Source organism: Oncorhynchus nerka, linkage group LG20 (genome assembly GCF_034236695.1).
Source record: "Oncorhynchus nerka isolate Pitt River linkage group LG20, Oner_Uvic_2.0, whole genome shotgun sequence".
Classification (NCBI taxonomy): domain Eukaryota; kingdom Metazoa; phylum Chordata; class Actinopteri; order Salmoniformes; family Salmonidae; genus Oncorhynchus; species Oncorhynchus nerka.
In genome coordinates this window covers 16,836,229-16,856,411 of record NC_088415.1, presented here as the reverse complement: position 1 = coordinate 16,856,411, position 20,183 = coordinate 16,836,229, and the positions used below count along the sequence as shown (strand labels likewise).

At 45.6% G+C, this 20,183-nt stretch overlaps 1 protein-coding gene across 1 annotated transcript in view; it reads right to left on the bottom strand.

Annotated features, from left to right (window-relative positions):
- The window catches only part of LOC115101993 (NUAK family SNF1-like kinase 1), a 66,120-nt gene that overhangs the window by 44,520 nt on the left and 1,417 nt on the right, over window positions 1–20,183 (bottom strand). The window lies entirely within an intron of this gene.

Here is a 20,183-nt window from a genome sequence, read left to right as displayed (position 1 = left end):
ACATGAAGCTTGGCATTCAGGGCAAAGAGTTCAATCTTGATTTCATCAGGCAGGAGAATCTTCTTTTCATGGTATGAGAGTACTTTAGGTGCCTTTTGGCAAACTCCAAGCGGGCTGTCATGTGCCTCTTACTGAGGAGTGGCTTCTGTCTGGCCACTCTACCATAAAGGCCTGATTGGTGGTGCTGCAGAGATGGTTGTCCTTCTTGATGGTCCTCCCATCTCCACAGAGGAACTCTGGAGCTCTGTCAGAGTTACCATCGGCTTCTTGGTCACCTCCCTAAACATGGCCCTTCTCCCCCGATGGCTCAGTTTGGCCAGGCGGCCAGCTCTAGGAAGTCTTGGTGGTTCCAAACATCTGCCCTTTAAGAATGATGGAGGCCACTGTGTTCTTGGGGATCTTCAATGCTGCAGACATTTTTTGGTACCCTTCCTCAGATCTGTGCCTCGACACAATCCTGTCTCGGAGCTCTACGGACAATTCCTTTGACCTCTGACATGCACTGTCAACTGTGGGACCTTATATAGACAGATGTGTGCCTTTCCAAATCATGTCCAATCAATTGAATTTACCACAGGTGGGCTCCAATCAAGTTGTAGAAACATCAAGATGATCAATGGAAACAGGATGCATCTGAGCTCAATTTCGAGTCTCATCGCTATGGGTCTGAATAATTATGTAAATACGTTTTTTAGTTTTTATAAATTAGCAACAATTCTGAAAAACTGTTTTCGCTTTGTCATTATGGGGTATTGTGTGTAGATTGACGAGGATTTTAATTTTATTTAATCCATTTTAGAATAAGACTAACATTACAAAATGTGGAAAAAGTCCATGGGTCTGAATACTTTCCAAATGCCCTGTAAAAGGTAAATATGTATAGGAGTGAGGTGATCAGGATATAGGCTATATGATGATTGTAAGTGAGTGGCTGTGCATGTGTATAGAGTCAATATGAATGTATGTGCATATTATGTGTGTGTGTTGGAGTGTCAGTGTGCATGAGTGTGTAGGGCCCTGTGAGTGTCCTCGACCCTTTGTACTACAACCCTGTTGATGTGGAAGGGGTTCGTTTCCCCCCTTTCCGGCACCACACTGCCAGGTCACTGACCTCTCATCGTCGCCGGTGATCAGACCTACCACTGTCGTGTCGTCAGCACACTTGACGATGTTGTTGGTATTGTGCATCACCACGCAGTCGTGGGTGAACAAGGAGTACAGAAGGGGACTAAGCACACATCCCTGTTGGGCCCCCGTATTGAGGGTCAGCATGGCGGTCAGCCCGTCAAGATCCAGTTGCAAAGAGAGGTGTTCAGTCCCAGGGTTCTAAACTTGGTGACGAGCTTGGAGGAGACAATGGTGTTCAATGCTGAGCTGTAGTGAATGAACAGCATTCTCACATTGGTATTCCTCTTATCTAGGTGGGTGAGGGCAGTGTGGAGTGCAATTGAGATTGAGTCGTCTATGGATCTGTTGGGGCGGTATGCAAGTTTGAGTGGGTCTAGGATGTCTGGGATGATGAAGTTGATGTGTGCCATAAACAGCTTCTCAAAGCACTTCATGATTACAGATGTGAGTGCTACAGGCGGGTAGTTATTGTGGTATGAAGCCTTAGAGTTATTGGGGACAGGAATGATGGTGGTCATTACAGACTGGGACAAGGAGAGGTTGAAAATTACCATGAATATGCCTGTCAGCTGTTCTGCGCATACTCTGAGAACGAGCCCTGGAATACCGTCGGGCCCAGCGGCCTGCCAGGTGTTGAGCTTATTAAAGACCTTCCTCATGTCGGCCTCGGAGAGCGAGATCACCCAGTCCTCTGGGTCGGTGGCAGCCCTCAAACCCAGCACGATGTTGTTATTGTTCAGGTGTGCATAAAATGCATTGAGCTTGTCTGGTAGGGAGGCATCGTTTGGAAGATCACGGAATCCTTTGCATTCCGTAATGGACTGTAGCCCCTGCCACATACGGTGGGCGTCAATGCCTTTGTAATATGATTCCACCTTACTCCTAGATTGTCCTTTTGCTCGTTTGATGAATCTGCGGAGGTCATAGCGGGACTTCTTGTACTTGTTCCTGTCCTCAGCCATAGCCCACATGATCTTGAAAATCAAATCAACACTAGAACCACCTGACCTTTCAGCCTATAAATACCCGCTAGAGAATGTTGAGAATGTTGCCGGGTGTCACATTTAGCATACGCTTCAGATGCATATCAACCTGCAAGGTGCACAAACAAACACCAAGTCTTGACAAATATTGTATAAACAATTGTAAAGCATGAATAGCATGAAGAAATATTAGTGGAAATATACCCATGTAAAAATATAACAAAAAATATTTGTTTAGATAGAGTAAATGACATGTTTTGTATAATTCTACAAAGTCTACAAAGTAGGCCAAAAGCCCATTTCCAACACTTCCAGTCAAATGACGCATCAACATTCTAACAGTGTAATAAATCCATTTCATATTTCCTATGTGAAGAATAATAATTTGGTTGTGTTTATAAAAGTCGTAAGTAACATTAGAAAACTAAAAAACAATTATTTCAAAGAACATGAAAGCATGTTCATTCGTTTATGTTACTCTAGGCCAGTGGTTCCCAAACTTTTCATAGTCCCCCTCTTTTGCACCAGGGTCAAATGTTGTTTTTTACCATCATTGTAAGCCTGCCACACACACACACACACACACGCACACAATATGATACATTTATTAAACATAAGAATGAGAGCGAGTTTTTGTCACGACCCGGCTCGTGGGAAGTGAAAAAGAGCTCTTATAGGACTAGGGCACAAATAATAATCAATTTTGCTCTTTATTTTACCATCTTACATATAAAACCTTATTTGTTCATTGAAAATTGTGGATAACTTACCACAGGTTAATGAGAAGGGTGTGCTTGAAAGGATGCACATAACTCTGCAATGTTGGGTTGTATTGGAGAGAGACTCAAGTCTTAAATCATTGTCCACATAGTGAGGGCCGAGAATCCACTCTCACATACACTACCGTTCAAAAGTTTGGGGTCACTTAGAAATACTTGTTTTTGAAAGCACCTTTTTTGTCCATGAAAATAACATCAAATTGATCAGAAATGCAGTGTAGACATTGTTAATGTTGTAAATGACTATTGTAGCTGGAAACGGTAGATTTTTAATGGAATATCTACATAGGCGTACAGAGGCCCATTATCAGCAACCATCACTCCTGTGTTCCAATGGCACGTTCTGTTAGCTAATCCAAGTTTATCATTTTAAAAGACTAATTGATCATTAGAAAACCCTTTTGCAATTATGTTAGCACAGCTGAAAACTGTTGTGCTAATTAAAGAAGCAATAAAACTGGCCTTCTTTAGACTAGTTGAGTATCTGGAGCATCAGCATTTGTGGGTTCGATTACAGGCTCAAAATGGCCAGAAACAAAGACCTTTCTTCCGAAATTCGTCAGTCTATTCTTGTTCTGAGAAATTAAAGCTATTCCATGTGAGAAATTGCCAAGAAACTGAAGATCTCGTACAACGCTGTGTACTACTCCCTTCACAGAACAGCGCAAACTGGTTGGTGCATAACTGAGCAAGAGGACAAGTACATTAGTGTCTAGTTTGAGAAACAGACACCTTACAAGTCCTCAACTGGCAGCTTCATTAAACAGTACCCTCAAAACACCGGTCTCAACGTCAACAGTGAAGAGGCGACTCCGGGATGATGGCGTTCTAGGGATAATGAATCCAGTTGTTTGTGTCATCCGTTTCGGGAAATTACCTGCATAATTGTGCACACAACTCACTCAGGTGCTTCGCTATATCGCATTTGACATTGTCCGTAAGCTTGAGTTTATTTACACACAAAAAAATCATACAATGATTGACCTGTGTGTTGTCCTTGTTAATGCAGACAGAGAAGAGCTTCAAATTCTTAAATCATAGTCTCAATTTTGTCCTGCACATTGAATATAGTTGTGGAGAGTCCCTGAAATCCTAGATTCAGGTCATTCAGGCGAGAAAAAACATCACCCAGATAGGCCAGTCGTGTGAGAAAGTCATCATCATGCAAGCAGTCAGACAAGTGAAAATTATGGTCAGTAAAGAAAACTTTAAGCTCGTCTCTCGATTCTAAACCATGTTTAAATTATTTTGCTCCTTGATAACTAGCACACTTCTGTATGTTGTAAAAGCATTACATGGTTGGTGCCAATATAAATTTGGATACTGCTTTAAAGCAGCACCAACTTAGCCACACAGTACTTTTAGTAGATTCCCTACAAAGATCAATACATTTGTAATGTTGCTGAATTCCATTTTAATGCCTGGAATCCGTGAGGGCCCTAATTATCATATTTGGACCCGAATGAGGCTCTCCACTCTACAAGCTCTCTCAGTCTCACATCAGAGTTAGATGTTCATCCATGTTTCTCAAATGTCAAATTTCAAAGTCTATAAGGCATTAACTCCAAATTCTTAAGGTTAGACATTAAATCCGAATGGTTAAGGTAAGGGTTACGGTTTGGGATAGGATTAAAACAAAAATATCAGCCTTTGAAATCAGAGGCATATGCTTATGCCCATCCGCCATCCCCATCCACAATGCTTTAGCAAAACCGAAACCTACTTGAAGGTAACAGCGCTCACTGTTGCCCCCCTAGGATCATGTCACCTCCACCTTACCTGCCACCCTAGACCTACTTCAGTTTGCATACCGCCCCAACAGGTCCACAGACGATGCAATCACCATCACAATGCCCTTTCCCATCTGGACAAGAGGAATACCTATGTAAGAATGCTGCTCATTGATTACAGCTCAGCAATCAACACCATAGTACCCCTCCAAGCTCATCATTAAGCTTGAGGCCCTGGGTCTCAACCCCGCTCTGCGCAACTGGGTCCTTGACTTCCTGACTGGCCGCCCCCAGGTGGTGAAGGTAGGAAACAACATCTCCACTTCGCTGATCCTCAACACTGGGGCCCCACAAGGGTGCGTGCTCAGCCCCCTCCTGTACTCCCTGTTCACCAATGACTGCGTGGCCATGCACGCCGCCAACTCAATTATCAAGTTTACAGACAACACAACAGTAGTGAGCTTGATTACCAACAACGACGAGAGGGCACTCTGAGTGTGGTTTCAGGAAAACAACCTCTCACTCAACGTCAACAAAACAAAAGTAGATGATCGTGGACTTCAGGAAACAGCAGAGAGAGTACCCCCCCTATCCACATCGACGGGACAGTAGAGGAGAAGGTGGAAAGTTAAGTTCCTCGGCGTGGGTCATTCTCATGAAACCATTAAAATACCATGGCAGTAATGATTTTAAATAGAAAACATCATTTAGTAATATAACAAAATATCATAATAAAGATGGTGTTCTCTACCTTGCACAAAGAGTCATTTCAACATAGGAATTAATTATTGGGCCTCCCGGGTGGCGCAGTGGTCTAGGACACTGCATCGCAGCGCTAGCTGTGCTACCAGAGACTCTGGGTTTGCGCCCAGGCTCTGTCACAGCCGGCCACGACCAGGAGGTCCGTGGGGCGACGCACAATTGGCCTAGTGTCGTCCGGGTTAGGGAGGGTTTGGCTGGTAGGGATATCCTTGTCTCATCGCGCACCAGCAACTCCTGTGGCGGCCGGGCGCAATGCGCGCTAACCAAGGTCACCAGGTACACGGTGTTTCCTCCAACACATTGGTGTGGCTGGCTTCCGGGTTGGATGCGCGCTGTGTTAAGAAGCAATGCGGTTTGGTTGGGTTGTGTTTCGGACGCATGGTTTTCAACCTTCGTCTCTCCCGAGCCTGTACGGGAGTTGTAGCGATGAGACAAGATAGTAATTACTTACAATTAGATACCACGAAATCTGATGAAATTCTCATTACCGCAACGCGTCCAGCTGTGTCTGAATGTATGTTGAAATTTAAACAGAATAAAATGATATTCTTTAAAAAATAAATGGTGTTCTACTAGATGTTTTCAAATGACAGAAACATTTACTGAATATTCGTGCATAGTGTCAATGACAGTACTGATTATCATTTTTTAAATTTCACCTTTATTTAACCACGTAGGCTAGTTGAGAACAAGTTCTCATTTACAACTGAGACCTGGCCAAGATAAAGCAGTGCATCACAAACAACAACACAGAGTTACACATGGAATAAACAAACATACAGTCATTAATACAATAGAAAAAGTCTATATACAGTGTGTGAAAATGAGGTAAGGCAATAAATAGGCCATAGTGGCGAAACAATTACAATATAGCAATTAAACATAGATGTGCAGAAGATGAATGTGCAACTAGAGATACTGGGTTGCAAAGGAGCAAAAATAAATAAATAACATTATGGGGATGAGGTAGTTCGATGGGCTATTTACAGATGGGCTATGTACAGGTGCAGTGATCTGTGAGCTGCTCTGACAGCTGGTGCTGGGAGATATGGGTATCCAGCTTCAGTGATTTTTGCAGTTTGTTCCAGTCATTGGCAGCAGAGAACTGGAAGTAAAGGCGGCCAAAGCTGGAATTGGGTTTGGGGGTTACCAGTGAAATAGAAATATACCTGCTTTAGTGCGTGCTATGGGTGGGTGCTCCTATGGTGACCAGTGAGCTGAGATAAGGCGGGGCTTTACCTAGCAAAGACATATAGATGACCTGGAGCCAGTGGGTTTGGCGACGAATATGAAGCGAGGGCAGCCAACGAGAGCATACAGGTCGCAGTGTTGGGTTGTATATGGGGCATTGGTGACAAAACAGATGGCACTGTGATAGACTGCATCCAATTTGTTGAGTAGAGTGCTGGAGGCTATTTTGTAAATGACATCGCCGAAGTCAAGGATCGGTAGGAATCAAATCAAATTGTATTTGTCACATACACATGGTTAGCAGATGTTAATGCGAGTGTAGCGAAATGCTTGTGCTTCTAGTTCCGACAATGCAGTGATAACCAACAAGTAATCTAACTAACAATTCCAAAACTACTGTCTTATACACAGTGTAAGGGGATAAGGAATATGTACATAAGGATATATGAATGAGTGATGGTACAGAGCAGCATACAGTAGATGGTATCGAGTACAGTATATACATATGAGATGAGTATGTAGACAAAGTAAACAAAGTGGCATAGTTAAAGTGGCTAGTGACATAAGGATGCAGTCGATGATCTAGAGTACAGTATATACGTATGCATATGAGATGAATAATGTAGGGTAAGTAACATTATATAAGGTAGCATTGTTTAAAGTGGCTAGTGATCTATTTACAATCATTTCCCATTATTAAAGTGGCTGGAGTTGGGTCAGTGTCAATGACAGTGTGTTGGCAGCAGCCACTCAATGTTAGTGGTGGCTGTTTAACAGTCTGATGGCCTTGAGATAGAAGCTGTTTTTCAGTCTCTCGGTCCCAGCTTTGATGCACCTGTACTGACCTCGCCTTCTGGATGATAGCGGGGTGAACAGGCAGTGGTTCGGGTGGTTGATGTCCTTGATGATCTTTATGGCCTTCCTGTAACATTGGGTGGTGTAGGTGTCCTGGAGGGCAGGTAGTTTGCCCCCGGTGATGCGTTGTGCAGACCTCACTACCCTCTGGAGAGCCTTACGGTTGAGGGCGGAGCAGTTGCCGTACCAGGCGGTGATACAGCCCGCCAGGATGCTCTCGATTGTGCATCTGTAGAAGTTTGTGAGTGCTTTTGGTGACAAGCCGAATTTCTTCAGCCTCCTGAGGTTGAAGAGGCGCTGCTGCGCCTTCTTCACGACGCTGTCAGTGTGAGTGGACCAATTCAGTTTGTCTGTGATGTGTATGCCGAGGAACTTAAAACTTGCTACCCTCTCCACTACTGATCCATCGATGTGGATAGGGGGGTGTTCCCTCTGCTGTTTCCTGAAGTCCACAATCATCTCCTTAGTTTTGTTGACGTTGAGTGTGAGGTTATTTTCCTGACACCACACTCTGAGGGCCCTCACCTCCTCCCTGTAGGCCGTCTCGTCGTTGTTGGTAATCAAGCCTACCACTGTTGTGTCGTCCGCAAACTTGATGATTGAGTTGGAGGCGTGCGTGGCCACGCAGTCGTGGGTGAACAGGGAGTACAGGAGAGGGCTCAGAACGCACCCTTGTGGGGCCCCCCGTGTTGAGGATCAGCGGGGAGGAGATGTTGTTGCCTACCCTCACCACCTGGGGGCGGCCCGTCAGGAAGTCCAGTACCCAGTTGCACAGGGCGGGGTCGAGACCCAGGGTCTCGAGCTTGATGACGAGCTTGGAGGGTACTATGGTGTTGAATGCCGAGCTGTAGTCGATGAACAGCATTCTCACATAGGTATTCCTCTTGTCCAGGTGGGTTAGGGCAGTGTGCAGTGTGGTTGAGATTGCATCGTCTGTGGACCTATTTGGGCGGTAAGCAAATTGGAGTGGGTCTAGGGTGTCAGGTAGGGTGGAGGTGATATGGTCCTTGACTAGTCTCTCAAAGCACTTCATGATGACGGAAGTGAGTGCTACGGGCGGTAGTCGTTTAGCTCAGTTACCTTAGCTTTCTTGGGAACAGGAACAATGGTGGCCCTCTTGAAGCATGTGGGAACAGCAGACTGGTGTAGGGATTGATTGAATATGTCCGTAAACACACCGGCCAGCTGGTCTGCGCATGCTCTGAGGGCGCGGCTGGGATGCCGTCTGGGCCTGCAGCCTTGCGAGGGTTAACACGTTTAAATGTCTTACTCACCTCGGCTGCAGTGAAGGAGAGACCGCATGTTTTCGTTGCAGGCCGTGTCAGTGGCACTGTATTGTCCTCAAAGCGGGCAAAAAGTTATTTAGTCTGCCTGGGAGCAAGACATCCTGGTCCGTGACTGGGCTGGGTTTCTTCTTGTAGTCCGTGATTGACTGTAGACCCTGCCACATGCCTCTTGTGTCTGAGCCATTGAATTGAGATTCCACTTTGTCTCTGTACTGACGCTTAGCTTGTTTAATAGCCTTGCGGAGGGAATAGCTGCATTGTTTATATTCGGACATGTTACCAGACACCTTGCCCTGATTAAAAGCAGTGGTTCGCGCTTTCAGTTTCACGCGAATGCTGCCATCAATCCACGGTTTCTGGTTTGGGAATGTTTTTATCGTTGCTATGGGAACGACATCTTCGACGCACGTTCTAATGAACTCGCACACCGAATCAGCGTATTCGTCAATATTTCCATCTGACGCAATACGAAACATGTCCCAGTCCACGTGATGGAAGCAGTCTTGGACAGACCTCAGCGTGGGAGCCTCTTGTTTTAGTTTCTGCCTGTATGCAGGGATCAGCAAAATGGAGTCGTGGTCAGCTTTTCCGAAAGGGGGGCGGTAGAGTAACAATGATCCAAGGTTTTACCACCCCTGGTTGCGCAATCGATATGCTGATAAAATTTAGGGAGTCTTGTTTTCAGATTAGCTTTGTTAAAATCCCCAGCTACAATGAATGCAGCCTCCGGATAAATGGTTTCCAGTTTGCAAAGAGTTAAATAAAGTTCGTTCAGAGCCATCGATGTGTCTGCTTGGGGGGGATATATACGGCTGTGATTATAATCGAAGAGAATTCTCTTGGAAGATAATGCGGTCTACATTTGATTGTGAGGAATTCTAAATCAGGTGAACAGAAGGATTTGAGTTCCTGTATGTTTCCTTCATCACACCATGTCTCGTTAGTCATGAGGCATACGCCCCCGCCACTCTTCTTACCAGAAAGATGTTTGTTTCTGTCGGCGCGATGCGTGGAGAAACCCGTTGGCTGCACCGCATCGGATAGCGTCTTCCCAGTAAGCCATGTTTCCGTGAAGCAGAGAACGTTGCAGTCTCTGATGTCCCTCTGGAATGCTACCCTTGCTCGGATTTCGTCAGGAGTCAGTTTTACGAGGGTGTGTTTACGAGGGTGTGTTTGGCAGCGTTGCGAAATAGGAAGCCAATTCTAGATTTCATTTTGGATTGGAGATGCTTTATGTGAGTCTGGAAGGAGGGTTTACAGTCTAACCAGACACCTAGGTATTTGTAGTTGTCCACATATTCTAAGTTGTATTTTTTTTTTTAAATGTAACCTTTGTTTTAACTAGGCAAGTCAGTTAAGAACAAATTCTTATTTACAATGATGGCCTAGGAACAGTGGGTTAACTGCCTTGTTCAGGGGCAGGATGACAGATTTTTACCTTGTCAGCTCCGGGATTCGATCTAGCAACCTTTCGGTTACTGGCCCAACGCTCTAACCACTAGGCTACCTGCCTAGAGGAGTGATGCTGGATGGGCGGGCAGCGATCGGTTGAAGAGCATGCATTTAGTTTTACTTGCATGTAAGAGCAGTTGGAGGCCACGGAAGGAGAGTTGTATATGGCATTGAAGCTCGTCTGGAGGTTAGTTAACACAGTGTCCAAAGAAGGGCCAGAAGTATACAGAATGGTGTCGTCTGCGTAGAGGTGGATCAGAGAATCACCAGCAGCAAGAGCGACATCAATGATCAAATCAAAGTTTATTTTTCATGTGCGCTGAATGCAACCTTATAGTGAAATGCTTACTTACAGCCTCCAACCAATAGTGCAAAAAATGTATTAGGTGAACAATAGGTAAGTAAAAAAAATAAAAAGTAAAATGACAGGCTATATACAGTAGTGAGGCTATAACTGTAGCGAGGCTACATACAGACACCGGTTAGTCAGGCTGATTGAGGTAGTATGTACATGTAGATATGGTTAAAGTGACTATGCATATATGATGAACAGAGAGTAGCAGTAGGGTAAAAGAGGGGTTAGCGGGTGGTGGGTGGCGGGACACAATGCAGATAGCCCGGTTAGCCAGTGTGCGGGAGCACTGGTTGGTCGGCCCAATTGAGGTACTATGTACATGAATGTATAGTTAAAGTGACTATGCATATATGATAAACAGAGAGTATCAGCAGCGTAAAAGAGGGGTTGGGGTGGGGGGGCACACAATGCAAATAGTCCAGGTAGCCATTTGATTACCTGTTCAGGAGTCTTATGGCTTGGGAGTAAAAACTGTTGAGAAGCCTTTTTGTCCTAAACTTGGCACTCCGGTACCACTTACCATGCGGTAGTAGAGAGAATGTATACAGAGAAGACAGTCGGCCCGAGAATTGAACCCTGTGGTAACCCCATAGAGACTGACAGAGATCCGGAAAACAGGTCCTCCGATTTGACACACTGAACTCTGTCTGAAAAGTAGTTGGTGAACCAGGCGAGGCCATCATTTGAGAAACCAAGGCTGTTGAGTCTGCCGATAAGAATGTGGTGATTGACTGAGTCGAAAGCCTTGGCCAGGTCGATGAATACAGCTGCATAGTATTGTCTCTTATCGATGGCGGTTATTATATCATTTAGGACCTTGAGCGTGGCTGAGATGTACCCATGACCAGCTCGGAAACCAGATTGCATAGCAGAGAAGGTACGGTGGGATTTGAAATGGTCGGTGATCTGTTTGTTAACTTGGCTTTCGAAGACCTTAGAAAGGCAGGGTAGGATAGATATAGGTCTGTAGCAGTTTGGGTCTAGAGTGTCTCCCCCTTTGAGGAGGGAGATGACTGCGGAAGCTTTCCAATCTTTGAGGATCTCAGACGATACGAAAGAGAGGTTGAACAGGCTAGTATTAGGGGTTGCAACAATTTTGGATGATCATTTTAGAAAGAGAGGGTCCAGATTGTCTAGCCCAGCTGATTTGTAGGGGTCCAGATATTGCTAGTGTTCACTATTGAACGTTTACTTTTGTAAATCACTTTTCCTAAAATAAATAAGCTCAGCGAGTAGATTGTTGGGTCCTTCTTTTGCTCTGGACAGCTCGCGTGTGGAAAACACTGCTATAAGAACGCATTATGACTCTGTTTTTACTTGTAAATCATCCTTTCCATCCATACATACCTAGTGGGGGAGAAGGGGCAGAGGAGGGGGGTGAAGGATGGTGGGGGAGAAGGGGGCAGTGGGCAGTGGAGGGTGGTGAACCACAACCTCAACGGGACAGACAACACAGGACCCACCAACCCAACAGACCCCACCCCCCCCTGTCATCTCCCCAAAATCCCTCCTGACTATCCCCCAATTCCGTATGAAGCCAAACGGAGCTGCTGCTCATGTTGGTATCTCTACTGATGGTGCAAAAGCCATGACAGGGAGACATAGTGGAGTGGTAACGCGTGTGCCAGCAGTTGCACCCGACGCCACTTGGGTACACTGCAGCATCCACTGAGAGGCTCTTGCTGCCAAAGGAAAGCCTGACAGCTTCAAAGACATTTTGGACACTACAGTGAAAATGGTTAACTTTGTTAAAGCAAGGCCCCTGAACTCTTCTGTATTTTCTACACTATGCAATGATATGGGCAGCGACCATGTAACGCTTTTACAACATACAGAAGTGCGCTAGTTATCAAGGAGCAAAGTATTGACACGTTTTTTTAAATTGAGAGACGAGCTTCAAGTTTTCTTTACTGACCATCATTTTCACTTGTCTGACTGCTTGCATGATGACGAGTTTCTCACACGACTGGCCAATCTGGGTGATGTTTTCAAATCACCAGAATGATCTGAATCTAGGATTGCATGGACTCAACTATATTCAATGTGTGGGACAAAATTGAAGCTATGATTAAGAAGTTGGAGCTCTTCTCTGTCTGCATTAACAAGGACAACACACAGGTCTTTCCATCATTGTATGATTTTTTGTGTGCAAATGAACTCAAGCTTACGGACAATGTCAAATGTGATATAGCGAAGCACCTGAGTGAGTTGTGTGCACAATTACACAGGTACTTTCCCTAAACAGATGACACAAATAACTGGATTCGTTATCCCTTTCATGCCCTGCCTTCAGTCCACTTACCGTGGATTTACCAATTTAATCAGAAGCCACTGCCAGATTTCTGGATTGGGCTGTGCTCAGAGTATCCTGCCTTGGCAAATTGCACTGTTAAGACACTGATGCCCTTTGCAACCACGTACCTATGTGAGAGTGGATTCTCGGCCTTTACTAGCATGAAAACTAAATACAGGCACAGACTGTGTGTGGAAAATGATTTAAGACCGAGACTCTCACCAATACAACCCAACATTGCAGAGTTATGTGCATCCTTTCAAGCACACCCTTCTCATTAACCTGTGGTAAGTTATTCACAATTTTTGATGGACAAATAAGGTTTTATATGTAAGATGGTTAAATAAAGAGCAAAATTATTGTTAATATTATTATTATTGTCCTGGTCCTATAAGAGCTCTTTGACACTTCCCATGAGCCAGGTTGTGACAAAAACTCACACTCATTCTTATGTTTAATAAATGTATGTGTGGCAGGCGTACGATGATGGCAAAAAACAACATTTGATACGCAGCTGAAGGTTGAATGTTTGAAGGGGTACAGAACTATAAAAAGTTTGGGAACCACTGTCCTAGAGCAAACAAAAAACTATACATACCTCGGCCTAAGGTCACAGGTAACTTCCACAAAGAAGTGAAAGAGCTCAGAGACAAGGCAAGAAGGGCCTTCTATGCCATCAAAAGGAACGTCAAATTCGACATACCAATTAGGATCTGGCTAAAAATATTTGAATCAGTTATAGAATCCATTGCCCTTCATCAAAGGAGATGATTGTGGACTACAGGAAAAGGAGAGGATTGTGGACTACAGGAAAAGGAGGACCGAGCACACCCCATTCTCATCGACGGCACTGTAGTGGAGCAGGTTGAGAGCTTCAAGTTCCTTGGTGTCCACATCACCAACACCCAAGCACATCAAGACAGTCGTGAAGAGAGCACGACAAAACCTATTCCCCCTCAGGAGACTGAAAAGATTTGGCATGAGTCTTCAGATCCTCAAAAGGTTCTACAGCTGCACCATCAAGAACATCCTGACTGGTTGCATCCCTGCCTGGTATGGCAACTGCTCGGCCTCCGACCGCATGGCACTACAGAGGGTAGTGCGAACAGCCCAGTACATCACTGGGGCCAAGCTTCCTTCCATCCAGGATCTATATACTAGGCGGTGTCAGAGGAACGCCCTAAATATTGCCAAAGACTCCAGCCACCCTAGTCATAGACTGTTCTCTCTGCTACCGCACGGCAAGCGGTACCGGAGCGCCAAGTCTAGGTACAAGAGGCTTCTAAACAGCTTCTACCCCCAAGCCAAAAGACTCCTGATCATCTAATCAAATGGCTACCCAGACTATTTGCATTGCCCCCTCTCCACACCACTGCTACTCTGTTGTTATCATCTATGCATAGTCACTTTAATAACTCTACCTACATGTACATATTACCTCAACTAACCAGTGCCCCCGCACATTAACTCTGTAGCGGTACCCCCCTGTATATAGTCTCGCTATGATTATTTTACTGCTGCTCTTTAATTTATTTTAAAAAAAACTGCATTGTTGGTTAGGGGCTCGTAAGTAAGCATTTCACTGTAAGGTCTACACTGGTTGTATTCAGCATTTCACTGTAAGGTCTACACTGGTTGTATTCAGCATTTCACTGTAAGGTCTACACTGGTTGTATTCGGCACAGGTGACTTATACAATTTGTGAGGTCTGGGGTCCGCTCACCAACCAAGAATCCACTAAATGGGAGAAACACCAAATTGAGACTGCATGCAGAATTCTGCAAAAATATCCTCCATGTACAATGTAAAACACCAAATAATGCATGAAGAGCAGAATTAGGCCAATACCCGCTAATAATCAAAAGGAAGCGATTCCCAAACCTTCCATAACAAAGCCATCGCCTACAGAGAGATGAACCTGGAGAAGAGTCCCCTGAGCAAGCTGTTCCTGGGGCTCTGTTCACAAACACAAAAAGACCCCACAGAGTCCCAGGACAGCAACACAATTAGACCCAACCAAATCACAAGAAACAAAAAGATAATGACTTGACACATTGGAAAGAATTAACAAAAAAATGGAGTAAACTAGAATGCTACTTGGCCCTAAACAGAGAGTACAATGGCAGAATACCTGACCAGTGTGACTGACCCAAACTTAAGGAAAGCTTTGACTATGTACAGACTCAGTGAGCATAGCCTTGCTATTGAGAAAGGTCGCCATAGGCAGACCTGGCTCTCAAGAGAAGACAGGCTGTGCACACTACACACAAAATTAGGTGGAAACTGAGCTGCACTTCCTAACCTGCCAAATGTATGACAATATTAGAGAGACATATTTCCCTCAGATTACACAGATCCACAAAGAATTCAAAAACAAACCCAATTTTGATAAACTCCCATATCTACTGGGTGAAATGCCAGTGTGCCATCACGGCAGCAAGATTTGTGACCTGTTGCCACAAGAAAAGGGCAAGCAGTGAAGAACAAACATCATTGTAAATACAACCCATATTTATGTTTATTTATTTACAACTTTAACTATTTGCGCATCGTTACAACACTGTATACAGTTGAAATCGGAAGTTTAAATACACTTCGGTTGGAGTCATTAAAACTCGTTTTTCAACCACTCCACAAATGTCTTGTTAACAAACTATAGTTTTGGCAAGTTGGTTAGGACATCTACTTCGTGCATGACACAACTAATGTTTCCAACAATTGTTTACAGGCAGATTATTTCACTTAACCACAATTCCAGTGGGTCAGAAGTTTACATACAGTAAGTTGACTGTGCATTTAAACAGCTTGGAAAATTCCAGAAAATGATGTTATGGCTTTAGAAGCTTCTGATAGGCTAATTGACATCATTTGAGTCAATTGGAGGTGTACCTGTGGATGTATTTCAAGGCCTATTTTCAAACTAAGTGCCTCTTTGCTTGACATCATGGGAAAATCAAAGTATAAACACCATGGGACCACGCAGCCGTCATACCGCTCAGGAAGGAGACGCGTTCTGTCTCCTAGAGATGAAAGTACTGTGGTGTGTAAAGTGCAAATCAATCTCAGAACAGCAAAGGACCATGTGAAGATGCTGGAGGAAACAGGTACAAAAGTATCTATATCCAGAGTAAAACAAGTCCTATATCGACATAACCTGAAAGACCGCTCAGCAAGGAAGAAACCACTGCTCCAAAACCGCCATAAAAAAGCCAGACTACGGTTTGCAACTGCACATGGGGACAAAGATCATACTTTTTGGAGAAATGTCCTCTGGTCTGATGAAACAAAAATAGAACTGGCCATAATGACCATCGCTATGTTTGGAGGAAAAGGGGGAGGCTTGCAAGCCATAGAACACCATCCCAACCGTGAAGCACGGCACACATGTTGTGGGGGTGGCAGCATCATGTTGTGGGGGTGCTTTGCTGCAGGAGGAACTGGTGCACTTCACAAAATAGATGGCATCATGAGGCGGGGAAATTATGTGGATATATTGAAGCAACATCTCAAGACATCAGTCAGGAAGTTAAAGCTTGGTCGCAAATGAGTCTTCCAAATGGACAATGACCCCAAGCATACTTCCAAAGTTGTGGCAAAATGACTTTAGGACAACAAAGTCAAGGTATTGGAGTGGCCATCACAAAGCCCTGACCTCAATCCTATAAAAACTTTGTGGGCAGAACTGAAAAAGTATGTGTGCAAGCAAGGAGGCCTACAAACCTGACTCAGTTACACCAGCTCTGTCAGGAGGAATGGGCCAAAATTCACCCAACTTATTGTGGGAAGCTTGTGGAAGGCTTTAAACAATTTAAAGGCAATGCTATCAAACACTAATTGTGTGTATGTAAACTTCTGACCCACTGGGAAAGTGATGAAATAAATAAAAGCTTAAATAAATAACTCTACTATTATTCTGCCATTTCACATTCTTAAAATAAAGTGGTGATCCTAACTGACCTAAGACAGGGAATTTTTACTAGGAGTAAATGTCAGGAATTGTGAAAAACTGAGTTTAAATGTATTTGGCTTAGGTGTATGTAAAATTCTGACTTCAACAGTATATACGTAAAGACATTTCAAAAGTAATTTATTATTTTGGAACTTCTGTGAGTGTAACGTTTACTGTTTATTTCACTTTTGTTTATTATCTACTTAATTTGCTTTGGCAATGTCAATATTTGTTTCCCATGACAATAAAGCCCTTGAATTGAAATGGTGGGGGAGAAGGGGGTAGTGGAGACTACGTGAGGAAAGGAGGGAGGACTAGCATTTGGTGAAAGGGCTTAGAGGTTGAGGGGGTAAAAGGGGTGTGAGAGGGGGCAGTGGAGAGCATGAGGAAGGGGGGGTAAGAGCGAGGCACAGGGTTAACAGAAAGAGAACTGAGAGCAGGAGGGAGTGGGGAAGAGGGAGGCACAGGGTTAACAGAAGGAGAACTGAGAGCAGGAGGGAGTGGGGAAGAGGGAGGCACAGGGTTAACAGAAAGAGAACTGAGAGCAGGAGGGAGTGGGGAAGAGGGAGGCACAGGGATAACAGAAAGAGAACTGAGAGCAGGAGGGAGTGGGGAAGAGGGAGGCACAGGGTTAACAGAAGGAGAACTGAGAGCAGGAGGGAGTGGGGAAGAGGGAGGCACAGGGTTAACAGAAAGAGAACAGAGTATGAGGGAGTGGGGAAGAGGGAGGCACAGGGTTAACAGAAAGAGAACTGAGAGTAGGAGGGAGTGGGGAAGAGGGAGGCACAGGGTTAACAGAAAGAGAACTGAGAGTAGGAGGGAGTGGGGAAGAGGGAGGCACAGGGTTAACAGAAAGAGAACTGAGAGCAGGGGAGGGAGAGCAGGGAAGAGGGGGCACAGGGTTAACAGAAGGAGAACTGAGAGCAGGAGGGAGTGGGGAAGAGGGAGGCACAGGGTTAACAGAAGGAGAACTGAGAGTAGGAGGGAGTGGGAAGAGGGAGGCACAGGGTTAACAGAAAGAGAACTGAGAGCAGGAGGGAGTGGGGAAGAGGGAGGCACAGGGTTAACAGAAGGAGAACTGAGAGCAGGAGGGAGTGGGGAAGAGGGAGGCACATGGTTAACAGAAATGAGAACTGAGAGCAGGAGGGAGTGGGGAAGAGGGAGGCACAGGGTTAACAGAAGGAGAACTGAGAGTAGGAGGGAGTGGGGAAGAGGGAGGCACAGGGTTAACAGAAGGAGAATTGAGAGCAGGAGGGAGTGGGGAAGAGGGAGGCACAGGGTTAACAGAAGGAGAACTGAGAGCAGGAGGGAGGGAGTGGGGAAGAGGGGGAAGGGGAGGCTGACAGGAGGGAGTTAACAGAAGGAGAACTGAGAGCAGGAGGGAGTGGGGAAGAGGGAGGCACAGGGTTAACAGAAGGAGAACTGAGAGCAGGAGGGAGTGGGGAAGAGGGAGGCACAGGGTTAACAGAAGGAGAACTGAGAGCAGGAGGGAGTGGAGAAGAGGGAGGCACAGGGTTAACAGAAGGAGAACTGAGAGTAGGAGGGAGTGGAGAAGAGGGAGGCACAGGGTTAATAGAAGGAGAACTGAGAGCAGGGGGGGGGGGCGTCACTTCAGGCCTGCCTGGGGAAAAGCCTGGCATTCCACTGCCCCCTCCTGCCTTCCTCTGGGGCATTAAGACCTGACCAGCAGAGCACAGAGAAAGGAGGGAAGGACACTCTGGGTTTTGCTCTCTTCTAGACACCTACGGGAACACACAGCATTCCTGAAAGGACAATGACTAGGGTGTGTGCTGAAACGAGAGAAAGAGTATGAGAGATAGAAAGAGTATGAGAGAGAGAGCGAGAGAGAAAGTGGGACACAGAGAGAGAAAGAGATGGAGTCATGAGTCTAAACATATGTAGTACAAATATAGAATTAGTGTACTTGCTGGGTGGCAGAGCCTTATCTAACATAAGAGGGAGTTCAACTGCCCTCCTATAATATGTCCAATAATGCAGTTTGCACACATTCAGTCCCACATTCAGTCAGTGAAAGTGACCTACAACAAAGCTTACTGTACTGACATACCCCAGACTCTCTCCCTCCATCCCTCTCCCCTCTCCTCCCAGACTCTCTCCCTCTATCCCTCCCAGCCTCTCTCCCCTCCCCCCAGACCTCCACCCCCTCTCCCCTCCCCCTCCCAGACTCTCTCCCTCTCCCTTCCCAGCCTCTCCCCCTCCCATCCTCTCTCCCCTCCCAGCCTCTCTCATCCATCCCTCTCCCCCTCCCAGCCTCTCTCCCTCCAGCCTCTCTCCCTCCAGCCTCTCTCCCCATCCCAGCCTCTCTCCCTCCATCCCCCTCCCAGCCTCTCTCCCTCCATCCCTCTCCCAGCCTCTCTCCCTCCATCCCTCTCCCAGCCTCTCTCCCTCCATCCCTCTCCCCCTCCCAGCCTCTCTCCCTCCAGCCTCTCTCCCCTCCCAGCCTCTCTCCTCCATCCCCCTCCCAGCCTCTCTCCCTCCATCCCTCTCTCCCTCCATCCCTCTCTCCCTCCATCCCTCTCCCCTCCCAGACTCTCTTCCTCCATCCCTCTCCCAGCCTCTCCCCTCCCAGACTCTCTTCCTCCATCCCTCTCCCAGCCTCTCCCCTCCCAGACTCTCTCCCTCCATCCCTCTCCCAGACTCGTCTCCATTAGTAGGCCGTCTATAAGGATGCCAAAATGTTCCGACCCTAATCTGGAGTCAATGCCCCGGCCCTCTATATTCCTTCCTTCTCTCCTTTTCCATAGACCCCCTCCACATCTTCCCCCTCCCCACCACATCTCTTCTTCATCTGTCCTTCTTCACTCAGACAACAGCTCCCGATCCTGTTTCTAAAAATATGGTCAATTTGTCTCAAGGAATTCTCAGTATGCACTGGCCACTGGCTCAAGGAATTCTACCACCATCTCGCTCTCCCTCTCTTCTATTCTTTATCCCCGCTCTCCAGTAAATGTAGGAAAGAGGGACTGGGTGTACAGTACAGTAGCAGACAGTGACAGGATTGGGCTAGTCTCCTAATCTGATATTCCATCAGATTATCTCTATAATAACATGTTTGTTTACTAAAAATCAGAAAGGGGTATCTATCTCTTTGTCTTCAGCTCACAGTAGACTGAAGGATTAAACCCTGAACTACGAGCAACAAAACCATTAAAACAAAACAATTCTCTCTCTCATAATGTATTATTTTTCTCAGGTACATTAATAGCCAATAGCCATATTGCAAATCATATAATGCACATGTTATATGGTTCTTTTCCCCTTTAGAATAACCAATCCTTCATTATCACACCTAGAATGGAACTATGTCTGTTACATTTGGTCTGTGTTTGGAAGGGAAAACCTAGTCAGTTGCACAACTGAATACATTCAACCAAAATGTGTCTTCCACATTTAACACCA